The sequence below is a fragment of the Macaca nemestrina genome, chromosome 3 (genome assembly GCF_043159975.1).
Source record: "Macaca nemestrina isolate mMacNem1 chromosome 3, mMacNem.hap1, whole genome shotgun sequence".
Classification (NCBI taxonomy): Eukaryota; Metazoa; Chordata; class Mammalia; order Primates; family Cercopithecidae; genus Macaca; species Macaca nemestrina.
In genome coordinates this window covers 19,885,394-19,897,601 of record NC_092127.1, presented here as the reverse complement: position 1 = coordinate 19,897,601, position 12,208 = coordinate 19,885,394, and the positions used below count along the sequence as shown (strand labels likewise).

At 39.4% G+C, this 12,208-nt stretch overlaps 1 long non-coding RNA gene across 3 annotated transcripts in view; it reads right to left on the bottom strand.

Moving 5' to 3' along the window:
* The window catches only part of LOC112424029 (uncharacterized), a 46,446-nt gene that overhangs the window by 12,096 nt on the left and 22,142 nt on the right, over window positions 1-12,208 (bottom strand). The window contains exon 3 of one of the 3 annotated variants that reach the window (XR_003014681.2): window positions 10,066-11,443. The exons of 1 other annotated variant lie outside the window; for it this stretch is intronic. This is a non-coding gene — a long non-coding RNA (uncharacterized lncRNA). Of the gene's footprint in view, window positions 1-10,065; window positions 11,444-12,208 lie in introns of those variants that run through there. One more of the 3 variants, XR_003014682.2, reaches the window with a different exon arrangement.

The window sequence follows — 12,208 nt, the reverse complement described above, 5'->3', positions numbered from 1 at the left end:
TTGGAAAAGTTTGAAAAATACTTTGAACACATCATTCCTGAAATCATTTGCTTTCATAAAATTATAAAATCAAGACTGAGCCAAGTCTTTAAAAATTTAGTTTTAGAGAAAAGAGTAAATAGACCTCTCTGTAGCCATTGAATTTTCTTGTAGGGAACTTGAATGTGACTGTATAAGATAACTCATTGGAATTATTTTATGTGGCAAGAATGAGATTTACTGTAGATAGTATATAATGTCATCAATTACTATATGAATCTCTCAAACACTAATTATAGCGTAGCAGGAGGAGCCGCAGACAAAACCCCTCAGACACCAAGTTAAAGAAGGAAGGGCTTTATTTGGCCTGGAGCATTGGCAAGACTCATGTCTCAAAAACTGAGCTTCCTGAGTGAACAATTCCTGTCCCTTTTAAGGGCTTACTACTCTAAGGGGGTCCATGTGAGAGGGTCGTGATCAATTGAGCAAGCAGGGGTTATGTGACTCGGGGGCTGCATGAACCGGTAATCAGAACAAACCGGTAATCAGAACGGAACAGAACAGGACAGGGATTTTCACAATACTTTTCCATACAATGTCTGGTATCTATAGATAGCACAAACAGTCAGGTCAGGGGTTGATTTTTAACTACCAGGCCTTGGGCTATCTGCCTGTGGCTATTGCTGGGCTATCTGCCTGTGGATTCCATTTCTGCCTTTTAGTTTTTACTTCTTTCTTTGGAGGCAGAAATTGGGCATAAGACAATATGAGGGGTTGTCTCCTTCCTTAATAGGAGTTTTCAAAATTGGCAAAATAAAACTTTATTATAAAGTAAAATAGGAATATTTTACAAAACAAAAGAAACTATTGCCAACTTCATCAGTATGACAATCTGTTAGCAATAGAGGGTGATTTATAGGAATCAGGCATACATGTACAGTGAACCAACTCTTTATTACTCACAAGTGGATGATCTATTTGCAGATTTCCTGTAGTTTCATGACCTGTGTTCTCTCATAGGCAGAAGGGATTTCAGTCCTGACGCACACAAGTTGAATGTCTGTGTATATCAAAGTGCTTCCTAAAGGCCATTCTCATTGATTTCTGGACTTTTAATATTTTTGTAATATTTTCACTTCTTTAGCCTGCACCTTGTGCAATCAAGGGCAGTTAGGAAAGAGGATTGCTGCAGGCAACTTGATGTGTTTCAGAATAACTAACTCCACAGAGATCGTACTTTCTGTGCAATACGAAACCCCAACTGATTTTTTTTGTAACCAAAGAAGATTTGTTGGTTTCCATTTTTATAAATCCGAGTGTTCATATATTGACATTGTTATTCTTTTGTTTTCAGTGACAGTTCACCTATACTTTACATTACAATGTGGTACTTGAATAGCCCTTTGTAAGTTGATATAAAAAAAAAAAAAGTCAGGCCTGGTGTAGTGGCTCATGCTGATAATTCCAGCCCTTTGGGAGGCCGAGGTGGGTGCATGGCTTAGCCCAGCAGTTGGAGACCATTCTGGGTAACACAGCAAAACCTCATCTGTACGAAAAATACAACAACAAATTAGCCTGGCATGGTGGTGTGCGCCTGTAGTCCCAGCTGCTTGGGAGGCTGAGCTGGGAGGATAGCTTGAGCCCTGGAGGTGGAGGTTGCAGTGAGCCAAAATCATGCCACTGCACTCCAGCCTGGTCTACAGCAAGAGGTTCTGTCTCAAAACAAACAAACAAACAAAAACCCAAAACACTTTATTGAGATACAATTCACATATTATACAATTTATCATTTAAAGTGTAAAATTTAATGGGCTTTAGTATACTCATTAAATATGCATAGGGCTACGCAATCATCACCACGGTTTAGTTTTAGGATATTTTTATGCCCCCTGACAAAGCCTAGTACCTACCAGCAGTCACTCTCCATCCTCCTTTTCCCCCATCAGCCCTAGGCCACCACTAATCTCCTTTCTGTTTCTGTGAATATGACTATTCTGGATATTTCACATAAATGGAATCATAAAATCGGTGGTCTTTTGTCATTAGCTTTTTTTTTCTCTTAGCATAAGGTTTCAAATTCATCTATGTTGTAGCATTTATCAGCACTTCACTTTATTGCAGAAAAATATTCTATTACATGAATATGCTACATATTAATCATCCCTTCATCAGTTGGTAGACAATTGGATTGTTTTTACTTTCCTAGCTATTTTAATAAGCTAGTGTAAACACTTGTACACAAGTTTTTACGGGCACATATGTTTCCATGTTCTTTGGGGAGTATACCTAGGTAGAATATACCTCAGGTAGAATTCCTGAGTCATAAGGTAACTCTAACTTTTTGAGGAACTGCCAACTCTGTTTTCCAATGTATAAATTGGTTTTTAAAATATTACCTGTACTGGGCTGGGCGCAATGGCTCACGCCTGTAATCCCAGCACTTTGGGAGGCAGAGGTGGGCAGATCATGAAGTCAAGAAATCAAGACCATCTTGGCCAATATGGTGAAACCCTGTCTCTACTAAAAATACAAAAATTATCTGGGCGTGGTGGCGTGGGCCTGTAGTCCCAGCTTTTTGGGAGGCTGAGGCAGGAGAATCACTTGAGCCTGGGAGGTGGAGCTTGCAGTGAGCGGAGATTGCGCCCAGCCTGACTGAGAAAAAAAAAAAATTACCTGTACTGCTTCCATTCTCTGTTAAAGTGATTTTTTCATTATTTATGCATTTCTGTGTATCATGCTGTTACATGTACACACCCACTTTGCAAAGTCGTTACCTTAATCACATTTTGTTAATATTTATTTGAATGGCAAGAGTGCCTGTTTGTCTCAGTCAAATGAATCTTTAGAGAACTGTTTCATTCTTCTGAGGTTACACAAAATTAATGTGGTTTAAAAGTTTTAATTTAAATTTAATTTTATTTATTTGCATTTTGACTAGGGATTAGAGTGACCCGGTTCAAATTCTGGAAGCACAATGAGATACGTGGTGTATTGTCCCTCTCCCTCTTCTGTGCTACAGATGCCCAATTTCATTCCCTGGAGGCAACCAGTGTTACCTGCTTCTGTGTGGTCTTCCAAGAAGACATTTTAATGCCGTTTTAATTTGAAGAGAGCAACTTAAAAAAAATGTGTACATGGGAATATAAGGGCTTTGTTCTAAACTCCGTTGGTTTGGTTCATGAAAGTCAGAACAGCATGACTTTATTTCAAGGTTGAATAACAATAAAGGATTTATAAGTTTAATAATTGTCTTCAATAGCTTGAGGACATAATCAAAACAATTGACTTCTCTTTAACTCTTATTTCTGCCCCAGGAACCAGTCCTTGATCCACCACCTTCTGGTTATTATTTCACTTTGTTCACATTCCGGAGACATACAATCGGCTGATTTTAGCTTCTCTAACTACATTTCTGCTTCAGAGGCTTTACTTGGTGGGAATCATCTTCAAAACTCCCCAAAACTGGCTTCTGCCCAACTCACAAGCCTCATCTCACACGTTGCTCTTTTCCCCCCTTTCACCAGTTCTAGGCACACAGACTTCCTGTCAGTTCTTGGTCGAGCAAGTTCTTGTCCACCTGAGGACCTTGTCCTTGCCTGTTCTTCCCTCTGCCTGGAAGGCTTTCTTCTGTCTTCCGTGCCTGGCTCCTTCCCCAACTTCCAGCCTCACTTTAGATGTGATCTTCTCTGACCATCTTAGCTGAAGTTGATCTCCTCTCCCTTACTCTCCATTGAGCTAAACAGTTTCTTTCATCTAGAACTTATGTATTTACTAGTTCACTGTCTGAAATCATTTACTCTAGAACAGTCTGTGATCTAAAGCCAGGATGATCAAACTACAGCACAAGCTTTGTTTTTGCAAAGCTCTGGAGGTAAGTATTGCTTTACATTTTTAAAGGGTTGCTTAAAATTTTTTTAAAAAACGCTAAGAGGATTGTGCAGCGGAGACTTTGTGTGGTCTGCAAAACTATTTACTATCCAGTCCTTTAAAGAAAAATGTGCTAATCCCTGGGCTAAAACAATGGTCTTCAAAGTGTGCTATGTACCTTCCAAAGACTGTGCAAGATAATTCAGTATGATCTTAATTGTTTATTCTTTTGCATTCATTTATTGTATACGTTTTATAATGCACATAATTTTTAGTATAGTAATATATGCATATAATTTATAAATTAACATATACATATATGTTTTGGGAATAATGCTCAGAAATTTTTAAATAATGCACTTTATGATAAAAATTTTAGTGGCAACTGGGGTTAAAATACAAAACTTATGAGGGCAAGCACCATATTCTCTCCTTCAGTATTCCCACCATCTAATACACACTCAATGTAATACTTTTTGAATAAATGATAGCAGTAGACTTAAACATTTATTGAGCACATATTAACTAAGCTCTCGGAATGTATTATCTTCTTTAATGATAAGAACTACCCTAAGAGTTAGATCTTGTTACTTTTCTTTTACAAATGAGGAAACTGAGGCCTAGAGAAGTCAAACAGCTTCCTGAAGCTCACATTACTAGTAAAAGTTGGAGGATGAGTCTGATGCCAGTCTGACTCCAAAGCCAGTGTTTTTAACCACGAATGACCTGTCTCTAATTTCCTTCTTTTTTACTCCTTATGTGTATCAGAATGCAATTACATTTTGAAACCTTGTGTGTCTTGATGATGAAGACATATTGGCTTAGAAGGGGTAATCATGTTTCCCATAGCAGTAAATGAAAATAAAGAAGGGCACTTACCCCGTATTTCTCAGAGGATAAGTCACTTTCAACGGTTTTTTTTTTTTTTTTAATTCTTGGAGTCAGAATTAGGAAATCTGTGTTTAAGTATGGTTCTGCAAATCATTTAACTCCATTAAGGTCAATTTCTCATCTATAAAATGGAGCCAATAATAATGTTTATCTCAGAGGTGGTTTCCAAGGTTACGCACATGTGAAAGTGATTTGCATATTAAGATCTATAACAGCAGTCCCAACCGTTTTGGGCACCAGGAACTGGTTTCATGGAAGACAATTTTTCCATGGATGGTGGGGTGATGGCAGATGGAAGGGGGATGGAAGGATGGGTAAGAGGGGAAAGGGGATGGTTTCAGGATGAAACTGTTTCACTTCAGATCATCAGGAATTAGATTCTCATAAGGATCACACAACCTCCGTTCCTCACATGTACAGTTCACAATAGGGTTCACGATCCGATGAGAATCTAATGCTGCCACTGATCCGACAGGAGGCAGAGGTTGGGCAGTAACGCTCACTTGCCAATCACCTCCTGCTGTGTGGCCCAGTTCCTAACAGGACCGGTCTGTGGCAGGCAGGTGGGGACCCTGCCTTATGGGACTAGCATTTGGGAAGAAACACTACTGGTCTATAAAATACTAGTCTTTCTTCTCTAGTCATATATAACTATGTAGAGGCATACTTATCTCTGCCCCCTTAGTTTTATTACTGTAACGTGCTTTGCTTAACAAACCAGTTGGTTAACTATTTAAGGAAAGCATCATCATTCTGGCATAGGAAGGATTCAAAACCCAAGTCTAAATTTGGCATTCGGTTCCTAGGCTTCTTATAAACTCTCATCTACTTGGTCTTAGTCAAAAGTGCACATGACTACTATCTGCGATGCAGATTTGAAAGAGAAAACAGTAGCATTTATCACATCTCCTTTACTCACAGGAACATGAAGAACACAATGCTTTAGTTGTCACATCCATCAACATTAGAATTAAACTGGAAGTTACTATTTAGATTTTGCCAGTGCAACTCCTACTTATCAGTCTTAAAAGACAAAATCCTTCAAGTTTTCTTTGTAAAAACCATACCTTTTAAAGCTTATTTTATATTAAATTATAAAACAAAACCCAAAGTGTGTATCACATTTTCACTTCAAATAATATAATTTACACATTACACGTTTTAAACCTGAGCTCCCAAGGCCATAAGCTAAATCTGAAGTCAAAACTTTCTAAAAGAAAAAAAAAAAAAAAAGTCACGTTAATCATTCTCACAGAGTTCTGAAATTTTTACCACAGACCCTTTATCTTTTTCCTCCCCTACAAGTGCCTGGTGGTTTCTCTTCTATGAGGACTTTGTGCAATAGAAGCAAGGTCATGTCTTTCTCTTATTATTTGCCTTTGTGTTACCGCCAGTTTTAGGGCCTTATTTGGAAATTCCCAGTACATGGACTATGTTTACCAAAACTTGTAAATATTTGTAAACCTGTGTTCTCTAAACAGTTGTAACAATTATTGCTATATGGTCCATTTAGCAATGAATCATGGTCTGCCCCGTGACACATTTTCTCTTTTGACTTGAGCTATTATTTCAACATTTCATTGCTATTTAATTTTTTTTTTTTTGAGATGGAGTCTCACTCTGTTGCCCAGGCTGGAGTGCAGTGTTGTGATCTCAGCTCACTGCAACCTCCACCTCCCAGGTTCAAGTGACTCTCTTGCCTCTGCCTCCCGAGTAGCTGGGACTACAGGTGCGTGCCACCACGCCCAGCTAATTTTTTGTAATTTTAGCAGAGACAGAGTTTCACCATGTTGACCAGGATGGTCTCAATCTCTTGACCTCGTGATCCGCCCACCTTGACCTCCCAAAGTGCTGGGATCACAGGCATGAGCCACCGTGCCTGGCCTCATTGCTATTTAATTTTACATGAATATGTCTTGTTTTCTCGAACTGCATTTCAGGGTCTTTAAAGTCCGGGTCCACTTGTTAATTTTTAATTTAAAAAACGAAAAGAAAATAATTTTTGTGGAGACAGAATCTTGCTATGTTGTCTAAGCTGGTCTTGAACTCCTGGCCTCAAGTGATCCTCTTGCCTCCACTGCACCCAGCCCCACTTGCTTATTTTTGAATTCCACAGCATGGAGCAGAACTCCTGACAATAGCAGGGTCTTTGGTTACCACACTTGAGTTTCAAATCCAGCTCTATTCTTCACTCTTTGTGTGATCATGGTCAATTTAGATACCTTCATGAGACTTTTTCCTCATTTGGAATGGGAATGGCAATTCTACCCTTTGCGGTTACAATTGAATTATATGATTGTATGGCAGGCCTGGCTGCAGCATTGCGTGGTTCCAGGGCTGCCATCCGTGCAGACCACTATGTGCGTGGCACTGCCTGGCTAGGGGGCCTGTTACATATTAGGCACTCAATAGAGGGCAGTTATTGCTATTACTGAATCCCATTCACTTGATTAACCAAGCATAAAGAAGACATGCCCAGCAGAGGCAAAGTTGAACCACGTCTAAATTGGTGGGGAAAGAGCTACCTTTGACTCGAGGCCTCATGAAGCTACACAGATTCAAATTCTCCTTAGGGACAAGTCAGCTATTTTGTGAAGCTATAACAGCTATTGTGCCAGTAAATCCTTTTAAATAAACAGTTCTAATCTCTGTCCTATGGTAGAAAGGTTGGAAGGTGAGAAAGAAATGAGCTACCGTGTTATCCTGATCCTCTGACCCTTGGATTCTCTTCTCCAGTCTGTCTTTGTGAGTGGACAGATATCAGCTGATACTGCCCAGCAAAGATAGACACAGTCTTACAGTGAGTTTGGGCATTTTCAGGTATTTTGAAATGTGAGGACGTCCAGATTCTGAATCCGATTTTTATGGTTAGCAGTTGGTTTTAGTTTATAACAGCAAAAAAGAATACAATTTGGATGGGATGAAAGAAGGAAACAGAAGTGTTAGAAACAAAATGCTCGTTCCTTGGTGCTGCAAAGAAATGCACTTGAACATAAATTTAATTTTCTCAGCAAGGCAATTTTGACTTCTACAGAAGGGTACGACTCACAAATGGAGTAATGACGAGAGCATACCTGAACAAGGGAGGGGAAGGGGTTCTTATTCCTGACACACATAGCCCCGACTGCTGTGTCGTTCCCTTATTGGCTAGGGTTGGACCACACAGTCTAAGCTAATTCCAATTGGCTATTTTAAAGAGAGCAGGGGTATGAGCCAGAGTGGCGGGGTGAGTAGTTTGGCAGGAAGGATGGTTAGGAACAGGTAATTAAAGGTGACTTAAGTCAGAGCAGGTGACCAGGGGTGACTCAGGCAGGTCAAAGCAGGTGACTGAGATGAGTCAGGATGGAGTAGGTGACCAGGGGAACAGATGTGAACTACTGATTAAACTGGTGAAAAACGTTGTTTACTGAAACCACAAGGAAGTTAAACTTTAAAATGGAGGACAAAAAACTGAATATACTAACATAATGATTCTTTGAAGAGAGATCTAGAATTCACTGTATCCAACAGAAGAATTTAAGGCCTGGTGAATGAAGTATCTGAACCTACAGATAGATTTTTAGTAAGCACTGAGCCTATGATGGGTACTGGTTTAAAGCCCTAAGGATGGTCTTAGTTTAGTTGAAGAAAAGGAAAGAAGATGTCCTTGAATAATTATTCAAGGGTCAAGGAATGAGAGGTGTTGGTGAAACAGGCAGAGAGGGTATGTTATATTAGATTAATATCACATCATTGAATCTGATGGAAGAACCTGTAATGTTGTTAGGCAGTTGCTAAGGGCAAATTACTGGAAAAATATTAACTGGTTAATAGAATCATGTAGTGATAATAGAGAGCTGAAGGCAGTTTCAGAGATGATCCAGCCCAGTTCTCTCTCTGCAGACAAGGGAATGTCTAAATCATCCAGGACAGATACTGTTGACATCTCGAAAAGCTCACTAAGCATAAAGAGTCCTCCACATTTTGGGGTAGCCCATCTGATTATTTTATCATCAGAAGGTTAAAAAAATCTCATCCTTACCCAATCTAAAACTCAGACTGTTTAGGTTTTTATTTTCTTTTACACAACCAACCACAAACTGGTGCTTGAGATGATGGTGTCATGTAAATGAACAACAAACAGCAAGGACCACTCGACCTTCTTACTGCACGCCTTCTTTGTCTCAGAGAACCAGTGAGGTTCATTCACTCCACGAAAATTTATAAAGTACCAAGCTCTGTGATAGGAGTTAGGGATGAAGGAATTAATAAAATGGAATCTCTGCCCTCAATCCATTTTAGTCTAGTGGGATGGGAGCAGACAAGTAGAGAGGTAATATTTACCAGGTAGTGTGGTAACTGTAATAATGTTTTTATAAACATGAGAGTATTTATCAAATGCTGGGAATTGAGGACTAAGCTCTGATTTTTTTCTTATCTTAGCCAAATTCCTATCTAAGAGGTCTGGAGAGTCATGCCCTACAAATCATAAATTCTCATCAGATGGGTTTTATTTAAGCCTATGTATCGTGACTTACTTTCCAATCTGACTCTTGCATAACAGTACACGACAAACAAGAAAATAAAAATGTTTTACCCCAAAACATGTTTCTTTGCTGTATTTTGAAATGGCCCTGCAAAGCTGTCCTTTGTGAGGGAAAATTTGCATCTGTAGAGAAACTCTATTAACATAGCTAGATCTTTTTCTTCCAGGCTCTCCCAATCCTGAAGAGAGTCTAGCACCTTTTTTTAATTTTTTTTTTTTTTTTTAATTTTTTTATTATACTTTAAGTTCTAGAGTACATGTGCACAACATGCAAGGTCTGAATAGGAAACGTTTGTCATCTGTTGTCTCTAAGGGCAGCCACTGCGAGACTTCAAAAAAACCTTGGTCTCCACAATCTTGTATCTTAACCTGAACATGAAATTGACCTATAACCTGGAAGCCCCTCCATCCCCGCCCCCACCCCCTTCCGTTGTCCCACCGTTCTGGACCAAGCCAGTATATTTCTTAAATGTATTTGATTGATGTCTCATGCCTTCCTGACCACCTTGGGCACATGTTCTCAGGATCTCCTGAGGGATATGTCACAGGCCATGGTCACTTATATTTGGCTCAGAATAAATCTCTTCAAATATTTTATAGCTTGATTCTTTTCAGCGACAGTAATTGTGCTCAGTGCTTCAGGCATATTATCCCATACATTCTCACAACTCCCTTGTCACAAACTTACAATTGCAAAACAACCTGTTGAGTGCAACCTTTTCGTTCTGGTTGGAACTTATTGTATTGTAGTCTTTTTTTTTTTTGGTCTGTTTATTTTTTATTTATATTTGCTTTTTTTGTTGCCTTTTTCAGTTTTATTTCTGTGGTTGGAACTTTATGGCACATTCTAAATTCTTCCTGGCAATGGCTTAGTGTGAATTTATGATCAGTCCTGCTAGTTTTGCTTGTTAGATGTAAAGGAAGTTTTTGAGGCTTTAGAAATCCCTTTTCTCTCTCAAATTTATAGGCTTTCAAGACTGTTATTTCTATGGGTTTCAAAATCCTATTCCGGCAGTCAAAAACTTTCTTTCTCTTTGCATTTCTGCAGTAATTCTAATTCTCCCCGAGGCAGATGGAATCTTCTGGTTGAAGAGGGGAAATGTCATATGCAAACAAGTGAGGAAGAAGAAAGAAAGAGAACATGTTTTAACATATCATCTCTCTGTTACACAATAAATGGACACACACAGATACTTACATAGTTATTGACTCTAGGAGTCACTGCACATTCTCACACAAAGATATTACATCTTAACTGGAGATGATTCTTAAACTTGCAAAATATAGATTACTTCTAATCGTATCATGTCAGGCATCAATGTACGGGCTAAGGTTTTTCTTCCTCCCCTGTCATTTTTTCTACTTTGTTGAACACTTTGAGCTAAAAAATTCCATATGAAGTTGTCCCTTTATGTAAATTAGTTAATTTTCAGTAATAATTGCAGCTTTCGTAAAATATTAACAGGCACGTTGGCTCTTCTGCATTTCTGCATTGGACTCCCCGCATATCTATACCACACGTATGTATGATTATTGTTCTCTAAAGCTGTGATTATGCTGATGATACTGATCCCAAATGATCATAAAGATTGTTTCTGATTACATTTAACAGCAAATACAAAGACACTCTTTTTCCTACTTGGGTATATTTAATGGCAAATGGTATGAATGAAGGAGACAGCTGTGATGGCTGATTTGGAAAGTCTGTTGCCTGAGTAGGATAGAAATTCACCATTGGGGAAAGAAATGCTTCCCCATTACTTTTATTGTATTACTGACTCATCACATATGCTCAGGGTTCCAAACTGAGAACATGCCAAACTATTAACCAAAATAATGCGTCTGGCTCCTGAAGCTCACATTTTGTGTAAATGCAAATGTAATCCCGAGGTGTATTAGCAAGACGGCCGTCCGGTGTGACACTTGGTATCATCTGCCCTCCCTGCTCCATGGCTTGGACGGAATTTGTGCTGGCCATTCAAGTTCTTGAATGCATTTCCCTCCTGAGCTTGGATAGACGGTAAGAGGGCCAAATGGAAATATCTTCTTTCAGTTTCTTTGGAAATACACTCATTGATGTCTCTCAATCTTTGGTGGGATTTCCTTTCTTCCTGGATGAACAGGAACAAATCTGGGAGTGACCTGCAGTGACACGATGCAGCTGTGTGTATACCTGGACCCCTTAGAGAAAGTGTCAGGGAGAGAACAGTCAGGCAGTACCTCTCTTCCTCCTGAAGTCCAGAATGTATCCGTATATATACATTTCTCTCCGCTTCTCTGTGCCCTTTTTGTCTTTCTCTGTTTATCATTCTCCCCTTCTCTCATCCTTTTCCTTGTCCCCTCCCCCAGCACCTGATATCCATGTTACACGATGGAGTGAAAATATGTTTGCTCTCCAGGCAGCATGAGAAACAGCAGATGTACTACAGGGTGGGGGAGGAGAGTTACAGTGCACACTGCATTGTACAAAGAATGCATAGGAGAGGTTAATTGTTATTATCATTACTATTTCTTAAAATGTAACAGTGCAAACTGTATCATCATTGATCTGGTGACTTAATATTTCAATTGGACAACGAGGCAGTTTTAGACCTAACATATTAAGCACCTAAAAAGACATTTAAAGACATTATTCACAGTTCCAAAGAAAAGCAATAACAACACTTTGGGAGGCCGAGGAGGGCGGATCACGAGGTCAGGAGATCGAGACCATCCTGGCTAACATGGTGAAACCCCGTCTCTACTAAAAAAATACAAAAAACTAGCCGGGCGTGGTGGCAGGCGCCTGTAGTCCCAGCTACTCGGGAGGCTGAGGCAGGAGAATGGCGTAAACCCGGGAGGCGGAGCTTGCAGTGAGCTGAGATCCGGCCACTGCACTCCAGCCTGGGCAACAGAGCAAGACTCCGTCTCAAAAAAAAAAAAAAAAGAAAGAAAGAAAAGCAATAA